General features: G+C 38.0%; 1 protein-coding gene across 2 annotated transcripts in view; it reads right to left on the bottom strand.

Moving 5' to 3' along the window:
- LOC138324045 (interferon-induced protein 44-like) overlaps nucleotides 1–659 on the bottom strand; it is a 111,362-nt gene extending 110,703 nt beyond the window's left edge. Inside the window, exon 1 of one of the 2 annotated variants that reach the window (XM_069269052.1) lies at nucleotides 566–659. The gene's annotated coding sequence lies outside the window, so the exon portion shown is untranslated. The remainder of the gene's footprint in view (nucleotides 1–565) is intronic. The other variant, XM_069269051.1, reaches the window with a different exon arrangement.
- Between the last annotated feature and the right edge of the window lie 16,464 nt (nucleotides 660–17,123).

Below are 17,123 nucleotides of genomic sequence, written 5' to 3'. Positions count from 1 at the left end.
GTGGGAGTTTACCGATTATTCCATAAAACAAAAACGAAAGTGAAAGTTCAAAAGCATTTTATAATAATTATTTATAGTAGAGCATATCTTGTTTACGTTCTTGTTATAATCAAAAGTGCATACGTAAAAACCATGCATATTACCATGCAAAATATAATACCATGCAGTTTTTGATTTCATGTTATTACTAGTAATATGCCGGTACTCTACAACATATATAGTACTATGAAGAGTATGATATTACTAGTTGTACCGGAAAAGATATCCCCTTAGCTTCTGACTGACTTTTCTGCTACTGCAAGGTGTTGGTACGACCGACCATTGATTATGTCTTGTCGAAAATTATTTCGATCAAACACGGCTCAACTTGACACACACCTGGATACCGGCTAAAATCAACTGACATTTTGTAAACTAGCCACCGCGCTTTATAGAGGGACCTTGCAGTAGCGGAAAGGTCAGTCAAAAGGTGATATCTTTTCCGCTACAATAGTAGCTAGATTTTTAACAAAATCAAGAACATGTGTATTATTAGCAGTGAAGTCAATACTAATGGCATACTTACTTTCGATGGACCGAACCGACAGAAATCAGGACGTGTTTGTATTCTCTGTAGCGAGCTGGTGGTCTTTGTCAAGTGGCGTTTCAACACACCTGTTCTTGGAAAGAAAAGTGAAAGTGAAAACTAATCATACTTACAAAAAGCCACCTGCGCTGATATATCGAAAATATCGCTTAACAAAAGACCATGTATTATTATTAACAAGAGGCCCAGATCTAGAGACTAAAGGGCCTGTACCGCTCACCTGGTTTATGATGGCAAGAAATGTTCTTAATACAGAGTCATTATTTCTTTTTTTTTAATTTAAAGCCGCATAATCCGTATCTTTCAGGGTCCGTAAATCAACAAAAGAAAATTAGTGTACATATATTATAAAAAGTTATCAACTTTTCCCTAATTACACACCCAAAAAGTCCCAAGTTCAAAAGAAATTAATGATTAAAAATTCGATATCCAGAGTGTTTGAATATCATGAGGATGGGATTAGATCGTAAGTGATCAGAACCCCTGGAGTATCGAGGATGGGATTATCGTCAGTGATCGGACCCCTGTAGTATCGAGGATGGGATGCATTTTCAATCGTAGACGATCACGTGACTTTCCAGACCAAACGAAATGGCGTGCCCAGTCAAAAGTGTGTCGTTCATGTTAGCAGGAACTTCTACGGAAGAACTTGTTACTTATCCTGAACAAGTGAATGTTTTGTTATGTGATGAAGTTAAAGAGTCCCTCAGAACAATATATATATACATTAACGTCGTGTAAATAATACTTCCATTCGGTCATTTTGAGTGTTAACAATACGGCGATCGGTTGACTATGCTTTGCCTAATTTCCGGGGGCCACCGGAGGGATTTTTGTGGGAACGGTATTAAAACTTCGTATAAAATACGTGTTGCGATACCATAAAACGTACTAGACAAGATAATAAATTGCACAAAAATGTACCAGATATATAAATAATGGTGTTGATAAATAATGAAATAGACAAGACACATCGTACTATATAGAGACGAAAATGGTTTTCTACATGTAAATCTCTGGTGATAATTTTTTTAAATAAGTATCCCAGACGATATTTGACTTGCCATGGATAACCATATAACTTGTTTTATAAAGGTCCAAATGAAATGTAATAATAAATCAAGTAAAATAAGCACGGAGAGCAAACTTGACATAATGTGCATTTTTGTTCAATGTCATACATTTATGTGTATACATGTATACATACATATCTATTAGTTAAATAATCACCATGTACCGCCATAAACGAGTATAAAACTTAATACATGTTATTGTATGTATATTTCTGATATTTATGTTGGAAAAGCTCCATGTTCGTTAAAAACATGATGATAAACTTCTGGTGAAACTATAAACATTTGGTTATATGATTTCAAGGATTAGAGAAAATTTAAAAAAAAATAAAAGAAAGAATGGGGTTGAGGTTGCAATAAGGCGGTTTAATGTGTGTTAAAAGTTCTGAATGTCTAACATGCAATTATGCATATATTTTCTGTGTAGATAATGAAGACAGCTCCCTTAGTTAAATTTGTGATGTACATGTACATGATAGCTTGCCAATGAACCATATATCTACCATATAATATGATGTCCAGCCGTGAATTTGCCTCTGAATCAAATGAATCAGAAACATGCATAATAAAAGACCTAGATGTTTCTTATACAATCATATTCATGCACAAATAGCACATTCATATGCATTGTATAGTGTCATGTACACATATTGTGTATTGAATTTTAAGTCAATAGAAAATGACTGGAGTTCAAAATAGCATCCAGTAGCAAATAAGCTGACCATAGCATGTGATTATCATGTCATCAGAGTAATTGCAGTAAAATTCATTTTTTAGTATGTATATAGTCTAACCTGGTGGAAAATCTAACTTTATTAGTTGTATTTTGTTAGTTTATCTTTATATATTCAAGCAATCCTAATTCCTTTAGTGTGATCTTGCTCCAAACACTAATTATGTGAAGTTGCTAAGAGCTTGTACATGTAGACCTTGATTGACCTGGACTAATTAGAAGTTATTGTCAGTCTATTCCTTTCTAAATCAATCAAAACTTTGCAACTTAAAATAGTCAAAAATGAATAATGCAATTTAACAGCATGCATCACAGGCTATTGTCTCTACAGATATATGGATATTCTTATATATATGTGCAATCTGTGTATTACACAACAAGAAGATTTTTTTATTACACATAGGGATATATGTATATCTATAGAGCCAATATCTTGAGATTTGACACTGACTTTTGACCCAAATAACCTTTGATCTAGCTCCAGTCTTGTTTACTATTCATTTCTGAAATGAACACTTCATAATTAAACAACTCAGACAAATGACATATATTATTTTAATTGGTTTATTGTTCATAAATTAGAATTACATCCTTGTCCATATAAATTATTCAAAAGTTATACACACTAGGTGTGTAAACATGCAATAATCATTATTATTCCTTTTTTCATTTGTGTGAAGAAGAAATGAATAATTTTAAAATATCCTGGTGATAATAGTAAAGAATTATGCTAGGTTTGTTCTGTCCTTCCTTCTTGAAAATAATTTCTTTCTGGTTCATAATGGGTACATTACAAACAGACTTTATTTTTTACTGTCAGTTTTGATCTCAGAGATACATGTAGTTGTTTTTCCCTTTTATTTTTGGGCGAGCTGCCATCACATCTTGCACTTCTGTCATCTGGTTGAAGGTCCCATATATTCTATAAAGAAAATGTGGAGTAAATGTCAGTTATGTACATAGATAAATACTGTATACATGCATGCATTTCAGTGTAAGCCTACATGTAAATCAAACTAGTTCCAATTGTTTTCTGTCAAACACAAACTTATAACAATTACACATTTTTTGAACACGTTTATCAAATTCAAACCTCACTAGATACTAAGTTAGTCATTTCTTGAATTACATAGGTCTAGACATTTCCATGTGAAGAATAATGGTACTAATTAGTGCCAGAATTTATGTAGCCTAAATATATTGGACATAATATATAATACATATTTTAAAAAGTCAATTACTATTCTTTACTTACACCACTTATGATGTATTGGTGTGAATTTTATATAATTAAGACCAGCAGATAGGATAACGAGTACGTGACTAAGTGACTGTAAGTCTAAAAAAATACAATCTTATACACACGAGCACTGATGAATTAAGTTTGAAAGTGGCTTCTTTAATACAGTTATATCCATAGCATACAGTAAAAGGATATATATCACTGATATACATCAAAACACAAATAGATATCGGAAAAGATATCACACTCCTGACGCTGTAAGCCTTTAACAGTAGCTACATGTATATCGTACATGTACATGTATAACACTGAAGAATGCGATCATCTTTTAAGGAAACACGTATAATATGACTCTATTAATGCTTCTGTTGTAATCCAAGATTAAATCTGTTATATGTTCCCAAATTTATCAACACTTTCCTGATTTCTAATCTCTATTTTAACTATGGTACCAATTCCAAAAAGCGACCAAACACTTACAGAATATAACTGTTACCCCTTCGGGGCCCCACTCACCTTATAGAGACGAAGAGAAGTCAGTTTATGTGGTTTTGGTAGATCATTCACAAATCATAGTTGTTGTCATAGCTCGAATTCGTTTCCATATAATATTCTCAGCAATTCAGAACATTTTTTAGTTTAAATAATTTCCTTATTCACTTCGAATCAGCAGTTGATTCTAAGCCGGCGAGCTTTCACTGCAAAGCTCGCTCCATTGCGGTAAACAACTTTTATTTCCGGACATGCGCAAAGTAGCATTTCTAAGCTTTGGAGGCGTTAACTTTTGACTTTCTGTCGGACCGCGCGTAAGTCTAAAATAAAATTTTGTATACATTTTGTATTTATATCTTTGGACCTCTTAACTTTCTAGACTTGTAATTTGGGGAAAGTTCATAACTTTTTAGGGCTATTACACCATATCTTGTTATTTTTTGTTTTACAGACCCTGAAAGATACGGATCATGCGGCTTTAAAGATTTACCCGTGATTTTCCTATTGGGCGCTCGAGGGGGTCAGACTCAAAATTTATACAAACTCTTTTTCCTATCCAAAACAATATTCTTTGGTTAAAACCAATGTAGAACTTTATGACTAGTAGCGATTTTAAGGATTTACCTCTATTCCCTGTTGTGCCCCACCCCTCCTGTCCCTGGTGGGGTCAGAACCAAAATTTATACAAACTCTGTTCCCATCCCCGAAATAGCGGTAACAAGCATTGTTTACTGACGGACCCCGAACCACGGAAGAAATGCGATTTGATGATGGTGGGCAAAAAACTAGTGTTAACAAGTACTCATTGTAATGATATTGAGCCTTACCGCTTCAGCTGATTTCTTATCACTCTATTATTGTTACCAAACGATCCGCCATCACCAATTCCATCAAAATTGACACCTCAAACATATCTATAGGTCGCTTACTTCCAGAATTATGAGCATACCAAAAGTTGATCAGACTTAACGGCGGCCATCTTGGATTTGTGTCGAAAACGAGGCATTGCCATGCAGGGATTCGAGTAAACTTTTTTCTGTGGTTAGATGAACATTTACATTAACTAATGTTAAAAAACCTTTGTTATAATTTTTGTCCAACCCCTTATGGGGAAAAAAATTCATTGTCTAGCCTACAGGTGATACTATGTGATAATTACACTACCGATATATATTTAAATCATAATTAGAACATAATAGAAAGTAATGTATATAAAGGTATTTCCATTTGGATTGTCAAAAACAACTTCAGTGAAATTCAGTTTAAGATTTAAATAAGCACACACTATAAACATTATTTAATGAAAAAATATGGTTATGCTCTAGAAATAAAATATAAATGGCATAGTCATTATATATATGTCCCTAATTTATCAAACTTGAATAATTAGAAATATTTGTAAATTACTGTTTTGTATTAGATACGCATGCATTAAAATATGATATACATTTATATATACATGTATATTACATTTTTCATAAAATTTAAATCTTGAAACAAAAATACAGTACATGTATCATGTACCGGTCAGCTAGGATAGAGAGTTACTGTTCTTGATCGTCATGATCAGAGATGAAACCTGGTCCATCTCAGAATTAAGACCACCTCGCTATTAGGACCACTTTTACTCAGACCACTGCGTGGTTTTAATAGAAAGGTTTTACTGTAAATACTGTAATACATATTCTCAACAGATGTTATATAATTCATTTACAACGGTTGCTCGGAGCGGTAAGGAGCTGAGTTTGTGAGAAAAATATTTCAAAGATTATAGGAAAGATAACCACGTGCAACCATATATATACATCTCTCCGTATCTGTAGCAGTGTGCAGCCAAGTGTGAAGATGTGATACATTGATCATGACCACATCAAAATGATAAGCAGTGATCTAAGATTGGCTGTTCTATTGTTTAGAAGATGAAGGGTCATTTTATAACGGCATCTTATCGTTTGGTTGTTTGCGTAATACATGTACGTAATATTTACAAGATCTTCTATATTAAGTACATGTAATATAATTTGTAACACATTCTTTTTACAAAGTAAATTATCATGTCAGAGTAAAATTGCTGAGTGAATCTGCTATAAGATATATTGAAACCACTGAAACTTACAATTTTTCGTTACTGTAAAGGACATTTTAGAAATATCAACCCATTTCAAATGATTCGACTGAACTAAGTCTTCCTATCTTCTCCTCCCGGTAGGAGTTATGTTATTTTTTCATTACATTGTGCAGATCAATATGAAATATTTAAAGTTAGTAGGAATAAAATTTGACATATTTCAGAGTCATCTTAATTCAGATATTCTCTGATAGCAGATAATAAACCAGGATATTTTACAAAATTAGTACTAATCTGATAGATTTGTATAAAATCATCAAAACAGTAAAAAAGTAAACGTGTCACTATCCTAAATCAAATCATATACTACAATTATGTTTTTCTTGAACCAAGCCTTATAAGAACAGTTTTGCGACCAATAGTCATATTTCAAAGTAAATTATCATGTCTAAGCCTTATAAATATCAGTTTTGCCACCAATAGTCAAATTTCAAAGTAAATTATCATTCTAAAGTAAAATTTCTGAGTGAATTTGCTATCCGAATGTTTAACCTATCCTTGCTGCAAATTTTGCTGAACAACTTTCCATAATGTTTAATGAGAAGATATTTACAAATTGTAGTTAGAAAAGGACGCTGATGACAATATCTGCCATTTAGTTAACTCGTGCCATTACCGTTTGTTAGGATATATGATGTGACGTACTACAAAAGTGATAGACATAGAGAAACAATATTAACATGTTTTGACAAAAATCATCCTTCGTGCCATTTACATGTCTTTTAGTTAATTAACTCGGGTTATTTAGTTTTATAGTTAATAGATATACATTCATGTACTTGAAACTTGATAAAACATATACCGGTAAACAGCTAATAGCTAGAGACTCTCTCTCTCTCTCTCTCTCTCTCTCTCTCTCTCTCTCTCTCTCTCTCTCTCTCTCTCTCTTTCTCTCTCTCTCTCTCCCTGACATGTTGCCAAAGTAATATCAGTGATGTTACGAAGCATGGGGGACATCCTTTATGACAATATACGTTAGTTATATATGTTACACGGGTTGACAACCATTAATTTTTGTAGTTATAGATAGTATGGCGTTCTTAAACTTGCTAGATACATAAAACAGCATTAACAAACTTATGTTTGTTAAAAAGGAAATCCTTGATGTCATTTACATTAGTCATTAAAGGTCAAATACGTGTATGGTATTGCTTAAGCGTTATATGAGATCTTATGTAATATAACCATAGTGCATAAAACTTTTTTATGTAAACTTGACTTAGGCAACATAAATACTTCCTCTTTGATTGAAGGTTCTGTACTGAAATGCATTAAGTGTTTATAGAATAACTGGACCTGTACAAAATGTGAGAAAATAAATCAATGGGATAAATTATTACTCGATTAATTCGAATTTATTTCAAAATGACGGAAAATCATAGTAGTAAAATTGTAATAAAACGTCGAGGTAAGAGAAAAAATACTCATTCATACGTTGATAGAATATCCATATCTTTCATATCCACATAAAAAAGAGTCTTATAATGTAAACTGGTCCCTCGAATGCCTGTCCCACAAACATCATCACCTTCGTATTCCACTAACTTATCCAGCAGAATGGATTTCCGCATTATACAATATCCCTTGTTCAAACCATACGGATAACAGTACCAGGAAGTCTGCAAACACCTTTCAACTTCCTCAACTGATTTCTATGCCAGATGCTCAATATTTTATTCTGTTATGAAGAAAAATAATGGTTTTTGTTCTATATTCGTGTAATTAATATACACATTAGTAATTGTTTTTGACATTTGTTAAAGAAACGACATATCTAATATAAACATTAATGACCTTTGTTTCGGTAATATAATGTTATATCGCCCTTACAGAATTTTAGTAAAGAACCTCAGTAAAGGTCCATAATTGATTTATATAGGATCTATCACAACATAATCTACACTATAACTGAGTCTCATGTCATTTCAATCATATACTCAACATATTCCCGAACGAAAGATGGCGGTATGAACAGTGTGGAATGTTTGATGCATAAAGTTTGATGAAGTCAATGTGTTCTTATATTGAAAACCACAATGCTCTTGGTTCAATTAGTATGATATTAGAAAAATATATTATCATATTTTGATGAATAATTGAAAATATCCCTTTAGTCGCACCTTAACATCTACACTTAGGGCTGTAAGTACCACTGGCAAATGTGATAATAAGTAGTGACTTGAAGTTTTGGAAAAGACGGTCGGTACCAATTTTAATTAATATGTTTCAATATTAGAAACGTAGAACGTTTAAACAGGAATGTTTGAATCGTCTGGTTATGTGTAGATAAGTTCTATCCCTTGTCATTGATTTGTTCAGAAAGGCATTTAGCAAGCATCTTCCAGGAGGGACATTACAATTGTTCGAAAGTCTGTAACTAAATCTTCGTCTGAAACAAGTTCTATTATAATGAACGAGGACACTATGCAAAGTGTACGAATTTATTATTTTCCTATTTCTAATTCTATTATGAATCTTGATAATGATATACCACTGACAACACAATTTTTTCACATGGTTCTGAAAGACACGATTATGATATTAATTGAGCTATAGAGAAGAGGGTCGACCTAGACAGTAGACTGGTACGTCCCAACATCATCCAGACCAATCTGTGTCCAGATATCCTCATATGGTCAACGCAAGGAGAGAAGATGGTCATGGTGGAATCGACAGTTCCATAGGAAGATGTGAGGAGGCATTTGAGCGAAAGAAGGGAAAGTATGAAGAAAAGGCAGGAGACATCAGGGCCTTAGGGTGAAGTGTTTGGCTCTTCTCAGTGGAGATCGGATGCAGAGGATTTCCTACACATTCAACATGGAGAATATTTGCAGCACTGGGTGTGAAGGGCAGAGACAGGAAAGCAGCAGTGGACCGACTGTCAAGAACAGCAGTGAAGACGTCCAGCTGGCTGTGGTGGAGACGACAAGACATGAGCTGGAAGCTATCCACAGACGGGCTGTGATTTGGCCAATCACTGTCAACTCGCCATCTTGAGGACGTTCCAGGTTAGTAGTCAAAACGTTTAGGGAAAGGTGGACCTGCTGATGACGTCTGTGGAGCTAGAATCCAGGGTTTGGGCCAGTAGAGCTAAACAAGGGATCCCAGAGGGATCTTGGCGTCCACCAAAGAATTATCTATGTCTGACAAATGAAAGAGGGATCTTTTCTCTGCTCTTCAGACTTTTACTACATATTACTACCTATGAAATTTGAGAAAGTTCCTTTGATACTTTCTAAAATATATAACAGTAACAAACTTCAATTATCGAAATCCAAGATGGCTACATGTACTTTCAGTACTTTATGAGAAACAATGATAACAAACTTTAACATTCAAAATCCAAGATGGTGGCCTGTCGGCCATCGTGTTGACCGATTGGTCCCAAAATGCAATATGCTCAACTAGACCCCCCAGGGAAACCTGCACATGCAATTTGAGACATATCCCTTAAGTACTTTTTGAGAAATAGCGGTTAAAAAACTTCAATAGTCAAAATCCAAAATAGCGTTTTATTCACCGATCGGTACCAAAATGCAATATGCATAACCAGGGACCTAGGCAAACCTGCACATAAAATTTGAGACAGATCCCTTTAGTCTTTCTGAGAAATAGTGATAACAAGCTTCAATTATCAAAATCAAAGATGGCGGCCTGTCGGCCATGTTGTCAACTGATTGGTTCCAAAATTAATATGCACAACTCGGTCCCTAGAGGAACCTGCACCTGAAATTTGAGACAGATCCCTTCAGTATTTTCTGAGGAATAGTGGTAACAAGCTTCAGTTTTCAAAATCCAAGATGACGATCTGTCGACCATCTTGTTCACCGATCGGTCCAAAAAAGCGAAATGCACAACGAGACCCCTAGAGGAACCTCCACATGCAATTTGAGACAGATCCGTTCAGTACTTTCTGCTGAGAAATAGCGGTAACAAATTTCAACTATCAAAATCCAAGATGGCGGTCTGTCGGCCATCTTGTTCACCGATCGGTTCAAAAATACGAGATGCACAAATAGATCCCTAGGGAAACCTACATGTGAAATTTGAGAATAATCCCTTAAGCACTTTTTGAGAAATAGTGGTAACTTCAATTATCAAAATCAAAGATGGCGGCTTGTCGGCCATCTTGTTCACCGATTGGTCCAAAATGCAATATGCACAACTAGGGCCCTAGGGAAACCTACATATGAAATTTGAGAAAGATCCCTTCAGTACTTTCTAAGAAATAGCGGTAACAAGAATTGTTAACGGACGGACGGACGACGGACCATGAACGAAAAGCGATTTGAACAAACTGAATTTGTTCATCAAAATCCGGAATCGGAAAACGGGAGCGGGATTATTATATATATATTTCTGAAATTTCAATTTTAGGAGCGGGAATTCCCGAGGAACTATTTTTCATATTGGTGTGGCCTTAAGTATATGTATGGTTTGGACCCTTTTGGGGCCCCCAAATCCATGAAATTTTCAATACTGTTATTTAGTGATTAATTTTCTGCATTTTAGTACACCTTAAAGATGCTCCACCGCCGACAGAGCATAAATGACATTCATCAATTGAACAATAATTGGTGTTCAATCGTATATATATATATATATGTGTCTAATTAACACAAAAACTATAATAAAATAATTTATTTTGTCTTTGGTGCATGCGCAATCAGTATTTCAATCCATATAGGTAAAGTGACACCGAATTTTATCGGGATGCAATTAATATTTTTTTTTATATTTTTAACTTAAAGCAAAATTAGAAGCTCAAACTTTTCAATGGTGGTAATGGTGTAAAGTAAGTAACTTTTGTAACTGAAGAAAAATACTAAATCGTTTGCTCATATTTTTGATAGTGAAAAAATACCATTTGTCAGCGGTGGAGCATCTTTAAGCTTTGATTCAACATTATACTGTTGCAGCTGTAGTTGCCATGGTAACAATCCAAAATATGCATAAATTATAAAAATGTGGAAATGCACTTCTAATACATCTTTAGGAGAAACATAAAGTTTGTTCAAAGATGCGCTCTATGGTTTCTAAAACAAAAAAAATCCACATTTTCATAATTAATGCATAGTAGTTCCCATGGCAACTGAAGCTGCATAATTAGAAAACCTATAATCACAATTAAATTAGGGATGTACTAAATATGTCAAATCCAACAATTTAAATAATAAATATCCATATTGAAAATTTGACCAATTTTTGGGCCAGAAATGGCCCAAACTATACAGTCCTTTAGTCGCCTTTTACGATATAAAATAGAGGCAACAGCTATTATTTGAACACCCTACCTACAGGGAAAACTCAAACATTTGACATTACAGGAGATCTTTTCTCTGCTTTTCAAACTTAAATTTCTTTTTTCTGCTACATATTACTAAATGGGACTCAAGTCCGTTTACTTCATAAGTTGTTTATTCAGCAATGAACACGGTCTGAAAAGACACACAAAGTAAATTAGATCTAGACAATAATAATTGGTGACATGCTGACGCATACATGGACACATACATGTTCAAGTATAACATATAATCCTCTATCTCCCCTCAGGTCTTTGGCGGTGAATTCGAAGTGTCACTGATATACAATGATCACTAACATGTCAGACTACTTGTCGAAGTGAACATAAAATGAACATCAAGTCTGTAAAAAGTACAACACCAATGTCCTGAGTAGTAGAATGTCAAATCATCCAGACATATCATAGTCCAAGTGCCACGCCGGTTTTGTTGTACGACCAGATTTACGGACAGGTGTGAGTGTGTAGTCTGTGGTATAGGTGTAGGACTAGGGGGCACTGTGAGCGGACTTTTGAGGTAGGTAACGATACACGATGAGGAAGGCCAATGGCAATGTCTTTATCGATCGTCAGACGCGCTGGAGGGGTAATAACAGGGATGTATTTTCGGAGGAATTTCCTGTTGCGTAGGGTAACACGTCCAGACCCATCAACCCGAACTACATATTGGTCGAATTGGCGAACCTCGATGATAACACCGGTCTTGTCCCATTTGAGGGGATGGGGTCCGACTTGGTTTTGGATACGCACATGATCTCCAAATACCAGTGGCGAAAGACGTTTAGTATGTTCAGACCAACGTTCGCTATCACGCATATGTCGGTTCCTTAACGCTTCTTCGCGGGCTGCTAATGTTTCCATCCATATGTTATGTGGAATATACCGACCTGGTGGTATAGGGATGAAGTCCCGTAAAGGATGACCGAACACGCACATAGCAGGGGAAAGTTTTGTGTCCCTGTCAGGTGTATTACGATACTGGAGAATAGCACGTTGAAACGCATCAGTGTCAAGATCGCCGCTGGTGCTTGTATTGCCGATGATCAATCGCTTCACTGTTTTGACTCTCACTTCAGCGCGAGAGTTACTATGGGGAAAGGCGACTAATGATAGTCGATGGTGAACGCCCCAGTTTTCGAGGAATCGTCGTGTACTCATGGCAGTGAACTCGGGACCTCCATCTGAGGCTAGTTCATTTGGAATGCCAAAAGTAACAAATGTCCTTCGGAGGCTTTCTATCAAGCCGCTAGAACCAACGGACGTTTTCTCCACTATTGGCCAGTTAGAATAACGATCGACGATTACGAGATAGTTACATCCCATGTAACGAAAGTAGTCGGCGCATACACATTGGAACGGATAGTCAGGCGTGGTCAAAGGCATTGGTGGTGCACTCGGGTTGGACGGGGCGTTACGATTGCAGTGATTACATGATGCCCGAACCGACGCGATGGCAGGTGTGATCCCAGGCCAGAATATTGAAGCCTCAGCTCTTGAAGTCATAGATGTAACCCCATGATGTGCTGAATGTAGAGAGGCCAATATTTCCTGTCGAAGTGATGGTGGAATGACTATTCTCTCCTTGTAAAGAACCACACCATCTACTGTATGAAGGTCGTCACGGAGTGTGAAATACTCCTGTAGTGACTTCGGAAGTTCATGCCGAGTGTTCGGCATACCGGATTCTATCAACGCGAGTAACGCTTGTATGTTGTCATCGCTTGTAGTGGCTGTTTTGACACGATCCCAAGTTACTGAACGTAAATCGATGGCATTCAGTGTTGTAGAAGCTGCAGCTATGACATGTTCCTCGACAAAAGCTAATCCGGAGGACGGTGTGCGTAAACCATGTAGTACACTGAAGTCAGTGGTTGATGAGAACATGTCATCTTCGAGAAAGAGTTTATCGGGATCGCCAATAGGATGTCTGGAGATGCAATCAGCAGCGCGATGTCGTATGCCAGGTATGTGGAGCATTCTAAACCGATAACGTAGTGTCTTTTCCTTGAGGTTGCGAAGTCTATTGTTCGGAATATTTTCCATAGATCTATCTCCAAATAGCTTCAAAAGCGGTTTGTGGTCGACCGCTATGATCAAGTTGTCACACCCAAGAACGAAGTGTCGAGCCTTATCTAGAGCATCCGCTACGGCTAAAGCTTCTCCCTCAACTGGCGCGTAGCGCATTTCCGCGGCGTGCGTGAACCGACTTCCGACAAGTGTTCCTTTCCATCCATCGCGACAGCACAGGGGACTCTCATTAGTACACGCACAGTGTTTTTGTAGCAACCAAAATCCTATTCCAGACTTCGGCCAATCCGTCGCGAGGCACGTTGGTTTACTTGGATCGAAAATTCGAACACCCATTTCAATTTTGTTTGCGATGACGATTTTAGATTCCTCGAATATTCGTTGGAGATCTTCAGTCAACTTATATGGTTGATCAGGCTTGAGTAATTCACGAAATGGATGCATGTTCTCGGCCATGCTGAAGGCATATGATACCTGATTGACTAGTCCGAACCATGATCGCACATCTGTGATATTCTTCGGCGTAGGGAAGTCCAAGATAGCACGTAAATATTTCTGTGATGGTCGAACACTATCGCTGGTGATTTCAAATACCGCAAATTCTACAGTGTCTTCTGCGAATAGGAACTTCTCAGGATTGATGGTTATCCCGTTACGGCCGCATATGTCAAGCCACTGTACGGCCTGGAAGGAGCTCTCCTCAACAGTGTCTGACCACAAGAGCACATCGTCGACACACTTGGTTTTGTTAGGAATATCCGAGACAAGTTCGTCATAGCGTCTAGTATACCCGTCGCCTGAAGCGATGTAGCCTTGGGGCGCATTTCTGTAGCGGTACCTTCCCCAAGGTGTGATGAATGTAGTCAGGTGTCTGTCCTCCTCGCGAATTGGTACACTGTGATAACCGTTCCAAGCATCAAATAATGTCTTCTTCCTTCCGTGTGGAATAGATTGCGCTTGATGGAATGGTGAAGGAGTGTGGTGAGTCTCGCGAGTGGCGTGCGCGTTTAAGGGTTGGAAATCCACGGTGCGACGAGGTTTTCCGTTCTTTTTCGCACAAACTACCATTCTATGGCACCAAGTGACAGGTTCACCGATCGGTACGGGTTCGAGAACCCCAAGACGGACGTCCTGATCTATTCCAGCCTTCACTGCATCTTGCCAGTGAATCGGAACGGGTACAGGTGTGTGATGGGCAACCGGTTTCGCGTCGGGATCTACCATGAGTTTCATGGGTGGTCCGTTCATTAGAGGTAAGGTCTGATGTTCACACGTATTGAATGTGCTCGACTTGTAATACTCGAGGAGGTAATCTTTTAGCCGGCCGACAGTGTCCGTTGTAGCTGGGAAAGGAAGTTTCGTCGGAGGCGGTGGAGGTTGTTCACGTGTAGGACAATCGCATGGTGCATCCTGGCGGTTAACGGGAGACGAAGTAGCATTGATGTATGCAGAGGTGTCTTCAGTGCCAACATGCGGAAAGGATTCTGGAATGATACCTAAGACAGCACAGGCTTCGCGACTGAGGAAGAGCTTGTCTGTTGAGTCTGTAACGTAAGTCATTTGTCTCGTCTCCTTGATATTGCCTGCCTAGTCTTCGGACGCCAAACGAAGAATTTTTGCTCCGAGAATTTTGATGCCACTGTATGTAGCAGTGTGCATCTGCGTTGTTACCGGTATGAGTTCAGATTCGCGTAAACCAAGACGGCGGATAACTTTGAGGCCAGCTAGGCAACTCTGGCATCCAGTGTCGGCCATAGCCTGTAATGGCATGGTGCGGGTATCACGTTGTAGCTTGAAGCCTAAAGCCGCATAGTCTTCACGTGTAATACGAGCCTTGACATTCACAAATGGTTGTGGTTGTGATCGTTTTTTCACCCAGGAATTTGTCAGTTCATCGTAGATGTGATGATCAATACGGATAGAACGTTCCATGCCGGACTCGCTAACGGTACAATGGTAGTCTTGAGCAGTACACAGAGCGTCAAATAATGCACTTCCAGAAATCGCGCCTCGATCAGATGGTTTTGGATTATCCTTACTTCTGCACACGATTTCAAAATGATGTTGTCGATGACAATGCTCACACGTGTGTCCATACGCTGTACACTCTGTTTTGCAAATTCGAGCAGGGACCGATTTGCCGTGACCCTTCTTTCCACAATACGCGCATGGATCTGTCTTGTTAGAAGTATCCTTTGGTGGTGATCTGTCAAACTTGCCTCTCCTGTATGAACTGTTGGCAGCCTTAACCGGGTGGGAGTCGGATAGTCTAGAAGCAGAACGTTTACCGGCTTCCTTTGCCTCTACGAATCGGAATATTTCCTCGAGAGTCATGTCCTGATTCTTGTGTCCGAGCAGATCAAGCTGTATTTCCGGGTCAGAAATCCCGCGTGTTAGTACATCGCGCATGATAGCATCAGTGTAATTGACGTCGTTCGCACATCCAGGACATTTCATTACAAACTTGCAGACACCGGCTTGTCCTTTAAGACGGGCACCATAGCTTCGGACGGTTTCGTCGCGATCCTGTCGCATGTTATGTAACGCTACTCTTGCGACCATTGTGTTTTCCTCGCGCACTGCTAGCTTTTTAATGGCCGTTAAAACCTCTTCAACAGGTTTGTCCGCGAGACTACCACCAGCAGATCGAGTTAAATCCTTGCGGAGTGGTTCGTCACAACATTCAAGTAGCTGAACTACTTTATCGCGTCCCGTTATTTTCGTGGCACTAACGTAATCAGACCAGCGGGATTCAAAGTAGGCCCACTCTTCACTAGTTCCTGTGGCGCTGAGCGTTGGTCGTTTGACTTTCACAACTTTTGCTGCTTGTCCCGAGTTGTGTACAGCGGAGTGAGCCGTGATGAGTGCCGCAACGATAGTGGCGTTCAGGTCCTCCGTGACAAAGTCGCAGTCGGGTATAGGGCAGGCAACAGCTGGCATTGTGGCGATGTGGTAGGATAAACTGTAGAGATCTCACCGTGTTCATAAATGGGACTCAAGTCCGTTTACTTCATAAGTTGTTTATTCAGCAATGAACACGGTCTGAAAAGACACACAAAGTAAATTAGATCTAGACAATAATAATTGGTGATATGCTGACGCATACATGGACACATACATGATCAAGTATAACATATAATCCTCTAATTACTGCATATGGATATTGAGAAAGATCCTTTGAGTACTTTCTGAAATATATAACAGTACACGTAGCAAACTTCAATTATCAAAATCCAAGATGGTACATGTCGGCCATCTTTTTGACCGATCAGTCCGAAAATGCAAAATGCACAACAAAGGTCCTATGGGAACTACCATATACAATTTGAGACAGATCACTTCAGTACTTTCTGAGAAAATAGTGGTAACAAACATCAATTATCAAATTCCAAGATGGCTGCCTGGCGGCCATATTGTTTTTCCGATCAGTCTGGGTAAATGCATGACTTTCCTTCGACCCTAGGGGAAATTACATATGTAATTTGAGACAGATACCTTGAGAACTTTCTGAGAAATAGCAGTAACAATCATCAACTGC

Source organism: Argopecten irradians, chromosome 5 (assembly GCF_041381155.1).
Source record: "Argopecten irradians isolate NY chromosome 5, Ai_NY, whole genome shotgun sequence".
Taxonomy (NCBI): Eukaryota; Metazoa; Mollusca; class Bivalvia; order Pectinida; family Pectinidae; genus Argopecten; species Argopecten irradians.
The sequence above is the reverse complement of the archived record's forward strand: the minus strand, read 5'-3'. Positions and strand labels throughout refer to the sequence as shown.